This window comes from Elaeis guineensis, chromosome 11 (genome assembly GCF_000442705.2).
Source record: "Elaeis guineensis isolate ETL-2024a chromosome 11, EG11, whole genome shotgun sequence".
In the NCBI taxonomy this organism is placed as follows: Eukaryota; Viridiplantae; Streptophyta; class Magnoliopsida; order Arecales; family Arecaceae; genus Elaeis; species Elaeis guineensis.
Window position 1 is genome coordinate 14,160,623 of NC_026003.2, and position 12,733 is coordinate 14,173,355.

Genomic DNA, 12,733 nt, shown 5'->3' on the forward strand with positions numbered 1-12,733 from the left:
GGCTAGATAGGTATGAACTGACACTTGCAGCCAAAAATGCTTTCTTTGGTACATTAGTGGTCCTTTTCCTAGTGCAGAGATCTTTTAAAAATTTGGCATAAGTTGGAACCTGATGGATTATATCTAAAAGAGGAATATTAACTTGGACTTGTTTAAATACCTCTAAAATTTTGTCTAAATGTTCAGATTTATTGGATTTCAGTCTGTTTGGAAAAGGAGCTCTAGGACTTTTAAGTACTGGACTAGGTGAATTTTCAGTTTCTGGTGCTTGAGGTTGAAAGGTAGTAGTTTTAGAAGGTGACTCGGCAGATGAGTCATCTATATCATCAAGTGCAACTACCTTATTGTCTATTTGTTTTCCTGATCTTAAGGTATGAATGGCATTTATACCATTAACTTGGTTTCCTTGTTGGGGTCGTGGACCATTTTGGTTCCTAGGATTTGGCTCATGTTGGCTAGGTAACCTACCATGTTCTCGTTCACTAATGGTCGAAGCCAGCTGACTTACTTGCATTTCCAGACGGGCTATAGCTTGGGTGTTATTATTTATGAGTTGACCCGTAGTTTGCATAAAGCTGGTATGTGTTTTCATCATGGCTTCTAGGCTTTTCTCTAAAGAGGTAATTTTTTTGTCATTATCATGGAAGCCTGGCGGGTTGTTCATCACTGGGTTGGACCTTAGATTTTGCTGATTGAAATTTGGATTACCTACATTAGGATTCTGGGACCATGAAAAATTCGGGTGATTCCTCCAACCTGGGTTATATGTGGGTGCATAAGGATTGTTCAATGGTCCTTGATAGGTGGCATTCACCTGTGCACACTCATTCGAGTAGGAACATTCTTCTAAGACATAGTTTGGTGCATTGCACCCTTTACACATGGGTGCAGATATTTGATTTACATTGGCTGGTCTCTGTAATTCTAAGGCTTCCAATCTACGTGTTAAGGTTGCAATCTTGGCCTCTGATGCTAAGGTTGGTTGAATTTGATGCATTCCTCCTCTTGAAGGTGTAGCTTTATCAGGTTCCCTAGTTGTTTCCCACTGTAAATTTTTCTCGGCTAGGTCTTCTAAGAATTGCCAAGCTTCAGTAGTTTCTTTGTCCATAAATTGACCTTGGCACATGGACTCTAGCATGGTTCTTGAGTTTGAATCTAACCCCTCATAGATGATCTGGCATAGTCTCCAAGTTTCTATTCCATGGTGTGGGCATTGGGTCAAAAGATTCTTGAAACGATCAAAGTACTTCCAAAATGATTCACCAGCTAGTTGGTAAAATTGATTTATTTCATTCCTAATCCTAGCTGTTTTATGATGGGGAAAATATTTTTTTAAAAATGTTCTCACAAAGCCCTCCCAGGTAGTGACAGAATAGTTTGGCAGACTATAAAGCCACTTCTTAGCATTGTCCTTAAGGGCAAAGTTGATTAATCTAAGTTTGACCTCATCCTCTGTTAATTGCAGTTTCATGGTTGCACATACCTCCTCAAATTCTCTAATAAATATATAAGCATCCTCTAATCCTGTGAATTTTGGAAGCATATTTATGATTTGAGGTTTGATTTCAAAATTGTTAGCTGTCGGTTGTGGCAACCTGATACAAGATGGTTGGATGGAGCCAACTGGATAACACAAATCCTTAAGGGTCATGGGTTGGATTGGTTCAGCCATTGGAACAACAGGAATTGACTCAATCCTAACTAGACGACCCGACACTCTTCTCCACACACGAGGTGTACGGTTCTCGATATTTATATAATTTTTTTTTTAATAAAATTTTTATGTATAAGGAAAAGAAAGAAAAGAGAAAAAGTTCTAAAGAGAAGATCCTAAGGAGTCCTAAATCTAAAGAAAAGTAACCAAATTAATTTAAATTTTAAATTTTTTTTTTTTTTTTTCAAACAAGTGAATCAATAAATTAAACTCAATCTATCCTAGGGTTAACCTAAATCTAGACAGCTCCTAACTGTTCCAAGATGACCCTTCAAACCTTCCAAGTGGAGATTGATCAACTAGTTAGCCAGGTAAGTATAAGAGGTGGGAGGTTCACTCATCGTTGCCTTTCTAGACACCAAACGAGTTGGCCAGGCCAGCAATTGAACCAATTTAACAAACCACCCTCAGGGACTTGCCTAGACACCAACTAATCAAACAACTCAAACTTGGTAGAACTCTTAGGGTTCCTTGTCCTATTGAGCTCGAATTCCTTAAGGTTGACGTCTAATTGATTTTAAGATTAAAAGTCTAGGTAATGCAATATGATGGAGATGGTTTTTGGGCTAAGGAAGGGTAATGAAATCCCCACCTTATCTTGTTAATGGGTTGATGCCCTTAGATTAATTATGAAAATGCAAATACAAATAAACAAGATGACCAAGAATGTAAAAGATTTTAATTTAGAATTTTTTTTTTATTTTGATATTTTACTTCATGATTATGAAATGTCTTTTGTTTTGTTTTATATATTTTTTTTTTTTGTGATTAAGTAAATTCAAATGATTAGGTCTAAAAGCAAAAGTAATTAACTAAAAATAATAAAAGAGAAATTAGAAGCGTACCTGAGTTTTCCAGCAATCACCAACTAAATATAGAAACCTAAAGAAAAAAAAAAAAAGAGAGTTATAACGCACGAAGAATAAATATTTGAAAATAATTTAAAACGCCAGATCCCCGGCAACGGCGCCAAAAACTTGATGTTCAAATCTTAAAATTTGTAAATAAAACCGCAAGCGCACGGTGTGCAGAGTAGCACGACCAGCGAGTACGGGTCGATCCCACAGAGACTTGGTTTTAAAAATGATTTTCAAATCTATGCTCAAGCGAGCTTTAACAAAAATCAAAAGTCGAAAGTTGTTTGCTAAAGACAATAAGACTAAGGATCTAGGATTTTTGAATCCACTAGATCTAGATTAGGAAATTCTACCTAGAATTTTTCTTATTGATCCTAACGACTACTCCTCTTGTCTTTCCCAAGCATAGATTATGAAGGGACTAAGGCCCAACGATAACCCATCAAGATTCTTTACAGGGGAGTAGTAACTAGGATCCCTTAGGGTTTTCTCCTCCTATGCACTGAATCAAGCATGAACTATGAAGGGACTCTGACCCAACTGTAGTTCATCAAAAATTCTTGGCAAAAGAGGAAGAAAAAGAAACCCTAAGAAAAAGAAAGAACCCTATGTAAAATCTCTACTCATGATCTAGCTTCATCGCAAACCCTAGAAGGGATGCTTAGCTAGACATGATCTAAATCTACTTGCAAAATTTAAATACAGAAAAATAAACTACCCTAATTTCATAAATTAAACTATCCTAATAAATTTAAACTGCATAATTTAAACTAACCTAATTGCATAAAATTAAATTGCATAAATTAAACTATCCTAATTGCAAGAAAAATAAATTGCATAATGTAAAGAGATAAAATTGCATAAAAATAAGATTTTATATATAAAAAAAAATTTATTACAAAAACTTCAAAGCTCGAGGCTTGAAAAGAGAGCTAAAAACCCCACTATCTAGGGTTACAAGCTTGATCGGAAGGAAGAATACATAAAACAAGGGCCTTTGGGGGCTTTTTATAGGCATTTGGGGTTATAAGGTTTTCAAAACTTCCGATGTGGGACTAAGAGATTTTAGGGGGTTTATGGTGCGCCGATGGGTCCATGGTCCATGCGCCTGTTGCTGTGGATCAGGAGGCTAACCAGATCACCAAATCAGTTGATTTTTGACCAATTTTGATCTGATTTGACTCGGGTTTGACCCAATTGAGTCTTCTTTCTTCATTCTTCAATTCCTGGGTCAATTTAACTCCGTTTTGCATAAAATTTGTGCCGTTGGAATCCTCTTTCCTTGTTCTTTCTATTGATGATCTCTTCTTCTGCAAAATATAATAACAAGTATCAATTTCTTAATAAAGTTAGATAATTTAGATATTAATTGATACTTTTTATGTCAATTTGTGACATAAATCACCGACCTATGTCAAACGGTTAGTTACAGATAAACTTGAACCTAGGTCTGACAAATACACATTCATAGGGTACCCCAAAGAGATCAAAGGATATTTTTTCTACCATGCTGATGAACCAAAGGTGTTCCTTGATGAAGGAATCGTTGCCTCTAAGGTTGAACTTGATGAAGTTTAATAGGTAGAAGGATCGACACCAATAGCTAAACCTGAGTCAGATTTGATTAGATCAGATCTGGAGCCCAATATACTTGCACCATTAAGGCGATCCGATAGAGTATCACATTAGCCTGATAGATACTTTGATTTCTTGATCCAAGATGGTGATTCCATCGAACTCGATGAGAACGATGAGGATCCGATCACCTATATGAATGCAATGCAGAGATCTGATTTTGAAAAATAGTTTGAAGCCATAAAATCTGAAATGGAGTCCATGAAGGTCAACGATATATGGACATTGGTTGACCCACCTGAAAGGGTTAAACCCATTGGGTGTAAATGGATCTTCAAAAGGAAGAGGGGCACAGACGGAAAGGTGAAGACCTATAAAGCCGTCTGGTTGTCAAAGAGTATCATCAACATTATGGTATAGACTATAACGAGACGTTCTCCCTTGTGGCAATGCTCAAATCTATTCGGATAATGCTTGCAATAGCTGTCCATCTAGATTATGAGATCTGGCAGATGGATGTAAAGATAGCTTTTTTGAATGGAGAGCTGACTGAAGAGGTGTATATGATACAACCTGAGAGGTTTATATCCATAGATGAGTCCAAGGTGTGCAAGCTTCAAAGATCCATTTATGGATTGAAGCAAGCTTCTCGGAGTTGGAACATGCATTTTGATAAGGTGATCAAAATGTATGGCTTCATTAAGAATGGAGAAGAGTCCTGTATCTATAAATGGGTAAATGGTCCAGTTGTGGTATTCCTTATCTTATACGTGGATGATATTTTCTTAATCGAGAATGATATCCCCGCACTATAGGGAATAAAAGTTTGGTTGTCATCGCAGTTCTCTATGAAAGACTTGGGTGAAGCATCCTACATCCTAGAGATGAAGTTCTATAGGGATAGATCTAAAAGGATGCTTGGGTTATCTCAGTCTACATACATAGATACTGTGCTGAAGAGGTTCAGCATGGAGAATTCCAAGAAGGACTATCTACCGATAGGTCATAAAATTTCTCTCTCTAAGAAGGATTGTTCGGCAACTCCTGAAGAGAGAGAGCGTATGAGTAGAGTCCCATATGCTTCGATCGTGGGATCTATCATGTACGCCATGACATGTACAAGGTCAGATGTGGCATACTCACTAGTAGTAGTAAGTAGATACCAATCTAATCCTAGAGAAAATCACTGAAAAGTGGTTAAAACCATCCTTAAGTATTTGAGAAATACTAAGAATCAATGGTTGGTTTATGACGAGTCAGATCTGAAATTTGTGGGGTTCACAGACTCCAGCTTTCAATCTGATCATGATGAGAGCAGAAGCATTTCGGGTTATATCTTTACTCTAAATGGTGGAGCCATCTGCTGGAAGAGTTCCAAGCAGCATACTGTGGCAGACTCTATTTGTGAAGCAGAGTGCATCGCAGCATTAAATACCGTGAAGGAAGCTGTGTGGCTGAGAAAATTCATCACCGAGCTCGGAGTAGCACCCTCCCTCGATGGTCCGGTCCTGCGCTATTGCGACAGCACTGGTGCCATTGCTCAGGTGAAGGAACCCAAAGCACACCAGCGGACGGAGCACATTTTGCGCCACTTCTATCTGGTCCGAGAGATCATGGATCGAGGTGACGTCGACCTTCAAAGATTGACGAAAAGAAGAACTTGGCCGACCTCTTCACTAAAGCCCTGGCAATAAAGGAGTTCGACAATCACAAGTCGAAGATGGGTATTAGATACTGTGCGAGTGGTTTTAGGACAAGTGAGAGTTATTGAAAACTGTCCAAAAGTCAATCATCAACCTGTTGACGGTTGAGCAACTTTGTATTGTAATTGATTTGTTAATAAATAAAATATATTTTTGGTATTTTCATCATAAGTTTTCATCTTCTAATGAACTCCATTATTGTGATGAAGTCTTAGGACTATTTAGGTTCGATAAAGAGAGGATTTATCGATTAGTCTTAAAAATATTCACGACAAATGATGGGCTATTAATAAGGACGACAGCTTCTATCGAGCATAGGTCACTATAGGCCATATGGGCTGGTTGTCTCTTAACCAAGGAGTGTGGAGATACTGGTATGGCACACAAATGAGATGTAAGGGTACATCATCATTGAACATGACCAACTCCAGAGTATTTTGCTGTCGAGAATATCTCTGATGGGATATAGGTATAAGTGTCCCTTAAACCTGAGATCGCCTCAGTGACTTGTAAGCAACTCATATGCTTTGTACTAGACTAATGAATTTCTAATTCAGTTATGGAAGGCTTCTGGGCACAGTCAAGTACATGCGAAGTCAGAGTGTGATCAAGATGAGATTGACCACTCCAAGAGTTGGAGAAGAATGAGTCGTGGTCACTGTATTTCAATTAAGTAAAACTTGGCCAGGATAATCCATCAGATGGATTTGATATTTTGAAATACAATGTGGACAACCTGATCAGAATTGACAGTTGAACTCTGAGGTATCTATGAGCATTTTGGTCAAGGAGATAAATTATATGAAAACTATATCTACATGGTTTTAAGGATGTTGTTCTACACATTCAACCTATCGACCATCGGGTACCATTGCTAGATGGTCACTTCGATTGGTATAAAATTTATTCTGTCTACCAACTTAGGTTTGGATCTATGAGGTCACACATATTAAAGTTCATGATCGATCAGATGGTTGATCAATGATTAAGAATCGTTCTAAGGTTAAACGATCAATACGATTGACATTTAACCTAGTGCAAGTGTTGCAGGAGGATCGATTAGCAATTAGATTGCTAATTGACTTAATTTGATTAAGCCAATGGACTGAGATTAAGTCTAATTGAATATAATTTAATTAAATTTGATTTGACTTGATTGGATCAAGTCCAATTGGTTTATTGGATAAGCAAGTGCAAGAAAAAATTAGTCCTAGTTCAATTAGGACTTGGGTCAACCTAATTTTTAATTTGATTAAAAAATTAAATTTATTTAAATTTAATTTAATTTGATTAAATTAGATTCTTAATTAGATTAAGACCTATTTTAATTGAGTTGATTTGATTTTGATTTGATTTGATTTGAGAAACCAATTTGAACAAGTCATAATTGAATCCTATAAGACTAGGATTCCATCTTGCGCACCTTAGCCCCCCATGCCCACTCTCTCTTATTTTGTGTGACAAAACCTTCTCTCCCAGGCCTTCACGCATGCCCAAAACTTTCACTCTTTCTCTTTTAATGGAATGTGGTTGTGGACCAAGTCAAAGTAGGAATTAGTTTGGATTTCAAATTCTATGAGATAAATTTTAGGAAACCAAAACTCTTTCCTTATGGCACTGATTTTATCCAATTTTTTTTGAATTTTTATGACTTTTATGGCATATATTGTGTTCCTTTTCTGGTGGTCCATGGAGAAAAAGAAAGAGGGGGCACCCATGAGTTGGGCACCTCTTGTCTTGTCCTATTTGGATTTTCTTGACTAGGTATTTGACTAGACAAGGATTCTTCATATCTCTTTATTTAAGATGAATTTTTTCTTGAGATTTTCATGAATATAGAGAATTGATAAACCTTTGGGCATGTGAAAATTAGGAAGAAAGAGTATTGGGGCGTGGAGATATAATAGACACAAAACTAAGTGTCTGGGTTAGAGCAAAGAGAAGAAGAAGAGGTCTTCTTCTAGGGTTGCTGATTTCACATCTTTTCTTCCTCCATCTATGAGTTTTCTGAGAGTTCTTATATCTAAAACTCCTTCTCCTATTTTTATCTTTGAAAGAATCTAAATAAGAAGAAGGAAATTTGATCGACCATCGAAGAAGGATCAGCACAGTACTAGCATACTGTGCTGATTTTCTGGATCAAACTTTTGATCGTGATTCGTGGCTCATGTGGATACTCCTAGAGGTCGGATGTGTGCGGCTCACAACATCATCCTCAAGCCAATCAGCAAAGTTAGAACGTCTAACTTGCAAGGTAATAGATCTGATCTATTATATTTTACATACATTAGATGTAGCATAGAAACATATTGATATGATCAACATATAGTTCTTGCTCTTTATATTTTAATTTTTGATTTAATATCATATAATAATCATGTAATAGATCTTAGTTCTAGAATTTTCTTATTTTATAAGATAAATTTTGATTTATTTTAGTCTTTCGCTGTCTGATCTTGAAAAAGTTTCAAGATCTAACTCTGAAACCCTAGATCTGGTTCCTTCATAGTAGATGTTGGAGCTGAAGTAGATGTCACAATATCTTCCTCTCAACTTACTATATCAATATTTGATGAAGATACACTCTGAGGTCGCTTGTATAGCCTCTTCCAAGTCCGCCATAATGTATAAAGAAACTAGAAAAATAAACAAATTGAGCAAACAATTATACTTAATAGTTATAAAAAATATTATGCACTTCAAATTTGGATACATTACAATTATATAAACATAAAGAATAAAAAATTCATGAAGACAAAATTTTTTTCATAAATTACTTTCAATAATGCAATATACATATATGAAAAGATATCTTTATACTAATTATTAAGATCATTATCAATGCTTTCATCAGTTTCCATATTATCTTCTTCTTCAGTTCTATCATCTTCATCAATGTCCTCTCCATCACTGCCATCTCCTTCAATGTCATCTTCTATTCTTGAACATTATCTAGTCTGGATCCTCCAACATCATCATCAAATTTATTAGGATCTACATAATCTCTATTTAATGTGTTAAGAGACTCATCATCACTTTCAATAATTGAAACTATCCATTTGATTGAAATTGTTGTACTACTTTATCATCAACCCCATCTTCCACATCTATCAATTCTAACTCAGGAAGATTTTACAAATGTCGATATTGCACTCATTGTATGAGTTGCTAATTACAGCTTAATTTTGTATCATTGATGTAAAAAATATGTCGAACTCGATCAGGTTATACAAAAGGATAATCTTATATCACCGTGAGCTCACATCAATACTTTTGAATTATCAATGCATCATCTTGTACTGTTGACTGCTTTCAATATTAAACCATTCACACTTAAATAGCACCACTTTATACTCTTTAAGGAATGTGAGTTGAACAACTCTCTTCAAAAAATCAAAGAACTGAACCATCTTCCCTTCATGTTCTCCTCCTACAAGTAATCCACTACTTTAAGTTCTACGAAGGTCATCACAATCTTTTATGTGAAATTAAACTTCATTCATAATACAACCAGGGTAACATCTTGTGCTAGAATTATGGAGACCATTTGTTAATGCTCATAATTCATATGTGGCTTCTTTACATCCTTGGTAATGTAATTGATTCATTTACATAATAAATATAAAATTAAATTATAAATATTATATATAAGTTTCTTACTGACAGTATTAAATTATTCTATTTGAAAATGAATGGCTCACATGCTCTTTAAACCAATTAAGAAATTGCTTCTATTGTCTGTCACTAATGTTGAGATGGCTCACTTTCAATAGTTCTTGCCTGTGCACCCTATATATATAAATTATTTTAATAAATATTTAATTAATAATATTAAAATATTTAATAAAATAAATAAAAATAATATTTAAAAAGCTTCTTACTCCAAGTATTTTATGATTTCATCATAATTACTTAAGACATACCATTGAGCTATATCCAATTCCTTTTGAGGTATTTCAAGTTCAGGCCTAATATGTCTAAAAGGATGAGCCATTAAAGAAAATACTCCAAGCCCTCTAGACTATTGATTTGGCTTCCATCATAATTTCTTTCTAGTTGATTGAACTTGATTTCATCATCCTTGAGATACATTGATAAGAATGTCTTGCATTCATTCACAATATATTTTTTCATGATTGAACCTTTGGGATGAGCTCTGCTACCAACCATATCTTTGAGAGAGCCAAGATGCCTCAATTAAATAAATAAGTAGAAGTCAAGTTTCTAATTATTTCAGAATACTTAAATTAAAACTAGTAGAAGGTATAAGTTAATTATCTTTCAAAAAGATACATCCATCATGAGCCTACTGATCCTGCAATCTTTGCTTGCTTAGGCTAGTGAGCAGTTAAGTGCACCATAACATCGAAGAAGATAGGAGGAAATATTCCCTCTAATTTACATAAAATCACGGGTATGTTTTTCTCCAACCTTTCTACGTCCTCCATTCTCAAGGTCTTTGAGCAGAGTTTCTTAAAAAAATCATTCAACTCAAATAATGCTTGGCTAATGTCTTTATGTAAATAGCCACGAACTCTAGTTGGAAGAAGCCTCTGTAGAAGAATATGATAATTGTATGTCTTTAAGCCTATCACCTTATCATGTTTAACACATCTTGATATGTTTGAAGCAAATCCATTGGGAAACTTATTGGAATTCAAGAATTCTAAAAAAGCTTTCTTTTACTTTGAAATAATATATAACAAGCAGGTGGCTTTTTCAATTTGTTATTCTCTTTTTGCATCCACAACTCTTTCTTTATTTTCATATCATATAAATCTTCATGAGTATTTTCTATGTGTTTTATTTTCTCTATAATATTTAACAATGTTCTAAGCACATTATCACATATGTTCTTTTCTATATGCATGACATCAAGAGTATGTCTGATTTTGAGTTTTACAATATAGCAACTCAAAAAAAATACTCTTCTTAACACAATTCCCTTGAACACTATCATGCTTTATTTGGATATTTTTCAAATTTATCAAAGACATCCTCCAAGCACTCTAACCATTACAATACTTATTCTCTTAATAATTCTGAGGGTTCTGAATAGTGGTCAATATTTCCATTAAATACTGCTTTATTATTATGCCAAGGATGTTCTTGAGGTAAATAACAACGATGGCCCAGGTAGCCTATCTTATCTCTAACTTTTATGAATCAGTCATATGAAGGAACATAGGACAAGTATTGTAGCCTTGAGTGACCCATCCAGATAAATAATCATTAATTGAAAAAATACTTATAGTCCACAAAACTACTGCATGCATTTGAAATCTTTTACCACTATAAGAATCATAAGTTTTCACACCTTCATCTCATAATTGTTTTAACTCATCTATCAAGGGCCTCATATAAGTATCTGTATCCTTTTCAAGAGAACATGGGTAGGAATCAATAGTGACACGAAATAATATAGCTCCTTTTTGAGCATATAAGGTGGTAAATTTTAAAGCACAAGAAAAATCAGCCACATGTTATAAGAGTTGCTCATATGCCCGAATGGATTGAATCCATTAGCCAAAGCAAGCCTCACATTATGAAAATCTGCTGCAAATTGAGGATATTGCTTATCAAGCTTCTTATGCTACCAGCCTTTTCAACATGCTTGTCACCATGCTACCTCATGTATGAAGTTGTCTTACTAAACGTAAAGAGTCTTTATAATCTTGATTTTAATGAAAAATATCATAGTATTTTATGAGAAACTTTAGTACCCTTGCCATCATCAAACTTCTATCTTGGTTCCTTACATATTGGACAATATTTCTCTATTTTATATTCCTTCTAAAAGAGTACATAATCATACTTGCATGCCTCAATAGGCTCATAATTAACCCAACCCTATACTAGATAGAAGTTTCCTAGCCCCATAATATAATGAGGAAAATGATGCACCTTTTGGTAGCAAGTCCTTTAAAAATTTGAGCAACATATCAAAGGACTTGTTGGTCCATTTATTGAGAACCTTTATGTAGTGCATCTTGACAATAAAAGAACAATGAATACTTGGACCCTGGGTATAGTTCATATTGTGCATCCTTAATTAATTTATCAAGAGAAAAAAAATTTGGCCTATGATCTATCAGTAGTGTCATCAAATTGTTGTGCTTCCCTCATCTCTCCCAACAATCATATAAATTATCTACCAAGTCTTACCTAAATTCAGTATTGTTCATCATTTTATCATTGATATCATTGTCACTATCATGTATAAGTATTCTTTCTCTATATAAAGTCCAATCTCTATAAGTGAGTGAAAATCCTTGCAAGTGCAAGTCATGTTTCACTTGACTAAAGGTCTTGTATATCCCATTCGTGCAATTACAGTAAGAATAAAAAATTATATCATCTGAATGCCTCATATTTTTTTTGCAAATTTAAGAAAGGATTCAACACCTTTTTTATATCTCTCACTAAAGAAACTATTATCATCAATCCAATTCTTGTCTATATTCTACAAGAAAAAATTTCATATAATAAGCTTCTTTAAGAGTATAACTACTTAGAGGAACAAAAATCATATGAACATACATTAAGATGAATAAGCACTTCACCTTCCTCTATTAATATTTCTTCATAGTCAAATCAACTCGATTACTACAAGGCATGGATGGCAACAATATGATAGGATTATGTAAGTAAGAAACAACAAAATTCTCAAAGGAAATGTTCATTCCATCTTGTAGTTTTTCAGAGATCAACTTCCCCATCCATGGACAGTGGTCCTCAATATGGCACTTTCTTGAGTTTTCAAACCATGGATAAGAATAGCCAGTCTGATCTTTAACATATATAAAGATGACTACAAAAATATTATCAATTCCCAAAGAAAGGATTGGAATTAATTTACTCATAACATGAGCAACAAGTGTCTG

General features: G+C 34.7%; 1 non-coding gene across 1 annotated transcript; it reads left to right on the top strand.

Moving 5' to 3' along the window:
• The first annotated feature begins 1,196 nt into the window (after nt 1-1,196).
• LOC140852688 (small nucleolar RNA R71) lies at nt 1,197-1,303 on the top strand. The gene has a single exon (XR_012135590.1). It is a non-coding gene; the product is annotated as a small nucleolar RNA R71 (small nucleolar RNA).
• Nucleotides 1,304-12,733: the final 11,430 nt, after the last annotated feature.